Source organism: Anas acuta, chromosome 7 (genome assembly GCF_963932015.1).
Source record: "Anas acuta chromosome 7, bAnaAcu1.1, whole genome shotgun sequence".
In the NCBI taxonomy this organism is placed as follows: Eukaryota; Metazoa; Chordata; class Aves; order Anseriformes; family Anatidae; genus Anas; species Anas acuta.
In genome coordinates, this window is record NC_088985.1 from 32747677 (window position 1) to 32753083 (window position 5407).

Sequence of the window (5407 nt, forward strand, 5' to 3'; positions counted from 1 at the left end):
CTGGAACACAAAGATAATAAATTTCTCATTTCTTAACCTTGTGTGCACTTTCAAACAATGAAATCCAGACCTAAACTTTGACTTTTCCATGCTGAGTCTCAAAAAGAAAGCTCCTTCAGAAGGAAAAGAGCAGAGGAATTTCTTAAAATTGTCTCTAGTAAGAGAATTTCAATGCAGATTATGTCAGCCTTCGCCTCTAGCACAGCAAGGAGTTAAAGACTTGAGGCTAAGCTTTCTGCTGAACTCCAGCTGTAACAGTGGTGCTCGAACAATGCCTGCCAGCAATAAAAGCAAACCTCGTGTTTTTCTTGGCAAGGCCCTCGCTTGCATTTTACCCAAAGCTGTAACATGCTAATATTAACCCTGAATCCATTACCTCTAAGCAACGAGTTTCCAGATTCAATTAGTGTGTCATTATTAATGTACACAAGAGACTGATTCTAAATAGCATTCTTAATAAAAGATAATGACAATGTTTTTCTCTCAAGCAGGGATTGTGTTCATGAGATACCCTTCCCTTCAAAAAAAGAGACCTTGATGCCTCGAGTGCTGTTGAGTACCTCCATAGCGCAGAATGCAAAAATATGAAATAGCTTAAACATAGCTGTGTGTTGAGCTATGCCCTCAAGCACAGACAGGGCACTGCCTTTCACGCCTTCTTGGCAGAAAAGTACTTGCTGCCTAGTTGGTGGTGGAGGAGATGGGCGTGCAGCGGGCACCAACATGATGTGAAGGTGGCGTGGGTAGGCCTGTGAGGAAGTGACTTGTGTAACCAGCATTATTTGGGGTGCTCGTTGCTCTGTTTGATCTGTACTGTTGGCTTCTGACAATTTCAGATCACTCACAAAACTCCAGGTGTATAGGCAGTGTTTTTTGGTGGCCATTTCCCTCACTCTGTGGAGCTGTGGGCAGGTTCTGGGGCTGGTCACAGCCTGCTGTAGCTCGCAGGCAGGCACACACCTCGCGGAGGCACCCAGGGCCTTGGCCTGCTGGCTCACAGTGCTGTGGGCTGGAGTTGTGGGAAAACACAGCACAGAGAGAAATAAAATGGCTTTAATGAATCTCTTTTCCTTCACGACCTCGAGCCCTGCAGAAACCCATGCTAAGGAGCCAGTTTAAGTTAGAGCAGCCTCCTGTGGCCTGGTGGCTGCGTGGTTCCAGCCCCACCAGCTGCCTCCACAGCCCTGCCTGCATGTCTCCGACCTCCACATGGCTAGGAAGGCATCCATGCCTGCAAGACTGGGCAGAGGGTGGTTTGATGCCTCTGGTGCTCCCCTCCACAAGGGCTGAGCAGGTTTTGGGGCTTCTGATGACCCTGTAATATAATGTACTGGAATACTGTACATAAATGTACTGGGATACATAAATACGCAGCGCAGAATCTGGCTTAATTCTGTCTTCCCACAACACTGACAAGGCCGTTGAGGAGTTCATCCTGCTTTGGCAGCACTTCAGGTCTGACCTGCCATGCTTTGTAGAGCAAGTTCTGCTTAAAACTTCCTGCCCCTCCGTCCATGTCCATCCCCTCTTGGAACAGAAGTTTTGGATGTCCAAAAGTTCTGCCTGTATGTGAGAATAACTGTGCAAGACCAGTCCCTCCTTATAGGACCCAAGACATAAAGATGAACTGCTGTGCTTATTAACATTAAGTAATCTAAAAAAGAAATAAAGGAGGTGAAATAAAATAGTAACGCCTGTAAGAAATGCTCTTGTTTTAGGCAGAGAGCTGAAGAATGATAGAAAATTTCCCAGTGGGGCTATCCTGCTCTCATCATACCCATTTTCACTGACAGCAATTTTTTTTTTCTTTGTGTGTGTGTGTGTGTTCCTGTCGAGGAGCACAGAAATAAGAGAAGCAAAGACAAGAGCCATGCAGAAATTCAATCCATACATCCTTCTTGTCATCCCTTTGCAATCAAGCTCTGTCATACTTCTTGAGGAGATGTGAGGGCCATTTAATCCCTTGGAAAGGAAAGGTGATGAGCCAGAAAATGAATGAATTATCAGCAAGTGCAGGCAATCCATGGGAGAACATTGCACGCAGTGTTGACCTTGTAGTAAAATCATTAATTTGTGTGTGAGACATGAAACCAAAAACTGACATTTTTTCTCCTTTAGCTTTAACTCTGTAAAGAAGGAACTATAAGAAGAAAGTCAAGTAGCGTACCTGAAAACAACTCACTGCAGTCCCTCCTCTGAGCACACAGAATAATATTGCCCATGATTTATAGTTGATTCATATTTTCTGTCACTGAAATGTTCACAGGGTTGGATCTTAAAGCTCTTTCCCTTGAATGAGGTTGCAGCCTCTAGAAGGGAGGTGACTACTGTCCTCCTGCACTTAGAATCAAAGAATCACAGAATAGCCTGAGCTGGAAAAGACCAACTCCTGGCTCCAAACTGGACCACCTAAAATCAAACCATATCTCTTGAACTCTGGCAGGCTCAGTGCTGTGACCATTTCCTTAGTGAGCCTGTTCCGGCACCCACCACTGACAGCTTGGTCTGGTGATTACCTGAGGAAAGAAGAAAAAAAAGGACATGATAAGGTTGTCATAGACCATTTGCAGGTATCCTGCAGGTATCTTGTTGTTCAGAGGCCTACTGGGAGTTTACACAGCCTTGGGCTTGGACTTAGGTTGAATTTCCATTTCCTTTCACAGGCTTGTGCTGGCTGCTAGAATATTATGCTTGGAAGGACTGTGTTAGTTATTCTGTTATATCTGCCACTAAAACCTAATTTCAAAGGTTTTCCCTCTTCAACACTTCAGTTGCCTCTATTAATGTTGTCAGATAATTTAGGTTTTTTTTTTGGAGTGGAAGGTAGAACACATTTTTACAGGCTCAAATATTGATTAAAGTCTTTTTTTTTTTTTTTTTTTTTTTTCCATTTTGTTGAAATGAAATGAATTAAACATTTGCCTACAAACCTCTTTCAGCACTTCACGTTACAAAAACCTGTTAAAACATGACATCTCAGAAAATGAAGTGACTACAGACATTTTTGACATTTTTATTGCCCAAGACATCTATTGTATGCATGGTAAATTACTGAAAAATAAATGAGATTTAAAAAATTATCTCATATTTAATAACATGTAGTATTTTCAGCAGCACAGGCAGGATTTTGTTTTAATGATTTTTTTGTTTTGTAAATTTAAAAAATAAATAAATCAATAAATATAGGCAGGACAGCTGCCACAAAATAAGATGCCAAGAAAAACAAAACTGTTTGAAATGAGAGCCTTTATCCTTTTTCTTAATTCCTACACTTAACAACATTTAATTCCTAGAACTATACTGGTCGTGATTACAATTTACATCTAATCATAAAATCATTCCCTTTGGTAACTCTGTCTTTTGGCATGTTGTGTAACTAACATTATTCATGGAAATCCTCACTCAGTTATGTGCCCATCAATCACTACATTTTTTTTGTGTGTGTGTGTTTTATTTTTTTTTGACAGAAATCTAATATTGCATGACAGCTCCATTTATATCTGATGCAGAACATGAAATTGTGACTTTTCTATTATCTCATAAGACTTAGATGTAGTAGTTACAATGTATTCTTGCAGAAAGTATAAAATTAAATCTAAAACATTTATATGAAATAAATGCAATTAGTCTAATTAAGATAGCAAGCTCAATGTGCACTATAATTGAACTTCATTCAAAATACCTCATTAAAACATATCTAAAGAATTAGAATAAAATCCTCAAATCATCTTGAAAAAATTGTTACCCAAATACATTTACACTGATGAGTAACATACAGCTTCTACTATTACTAGTCAGCTCAGCATCGTATTTCTCTCCAGCACAGCTGAATCATAAAACTATAAACTCATCTATACAAAGTGGTTGTGACAGAACTGACAATCTAAACTGTTTAAACCCAATCTATGTATACAAGGAAGAATTAAGTAATTTTACACTGCCATCAGGTTCCTTTATAAATGGAGCTCTGAAAAGAAATTTAGCCAAAATATATTTTTCAGTCATTGTGGTTAAAAAGGAGCAAGAATTCCACTTTCAAACAAGAACTTAGTGCATCAGGGACAGTATTTAAGCTCAGATGGGGCACATCACCTCCTGCATGGACAATCCTACAAGAGTGCTGCTCTTCAGCTTGTCCACAACCCCTGTTGGGCCATGGAGCTCCTTGATCCAGTCATAAATCCCACCCATGGGCTTGCTCTCTATTTTGGCCCCTGCCCTGTCTTGCCTTGATGGACCTTCCTAGCAAGCACTAGACATGATCCTGACCTGATCCCTGCTGGACCTGGGACGTGCCTTATCACCATGATACTGCCTAGTAGGACCTCTAGGTTGGACCATCGCTGGGTCAGCTTTGCTTGGGTTCTGTGGATAGGCAATGGCCAGTGATGCCTTTGCCCTGCCAACCCTGGGATCCCCCTGGCTCCCTGTCCTTTAGGGAACAGCAACCCTGGTGTGGCACTACATTCACAGGCCTGCTTTGCTTCTGATGGATGTGCAGAAGGCTTTGGATACGTCATGGAATCATAGAATCATAGAATGGCTTGGGATGGAAGGGATCTTAAAGATCATCTAGTTCCAACTCTGTGAAATGACTCTAATACTACATCTTAAAACTGAAGGGGAGATGAGAATGCTGTCACCTGCTAAAGAGCATTAGGCCAGTTGGAGTCAAAGCCAGACTGAAGTAAGAGGTACAGTACTAACAAGTTATTTTTGAACACTGGAATGATATTTTAAGTATGGGTGGAGATTTTCCTCTGAGGGCAACCTAAAAGTCAATGTCAGGTGTCATTTGTGAAGGAAAGGCTTAGTTAAAACCAGAGGAATCCTACACCAAAGTGATGATAATCCTTCTGGCTTTACAGTCCATGGCTCTATGAATCCCAAGGACAATCTGAACTCAAATATCCATCATGCACTTCCATCAATCACCATATGCCAGGCTGCTTTCACTGGTCATAAGAATCGCATTTATTCCACTAACAGCCATCCTGATTTCAGTGGTCTCTTTGTAGTAAAATGGATCAATCCACACGGGGAGTGCTTTGCCTGGCGGCTGCCCAGATGACAACTACAATCTGTCCCAGAAATGTCTCTTTGGTTCTCCAAAGTCAGCTGTGTTTCATTCTCTTCCTTGCAAGAAAACACACACACACAAACTCCCTACTCCAGTGCATAATCCATGCTTGGTTTGGGTGTTGTAATAATTTCTGCTTCCAGCATGTTACTACTCAAGGTCTTAAGTTTGTCACAGAATGTGCGGATGTTTTGAGGCTCTGTTTTTAGTCTGAAGAATAATTTTTGTTGTTGGTGGTAGTCTTTTTGGTTTAGGTGTCTGTTACATGGTTGACTGCAAGGTTGTACACTGGCTGTATGCCAACTGCTTCTTTATGCTACCACAGCC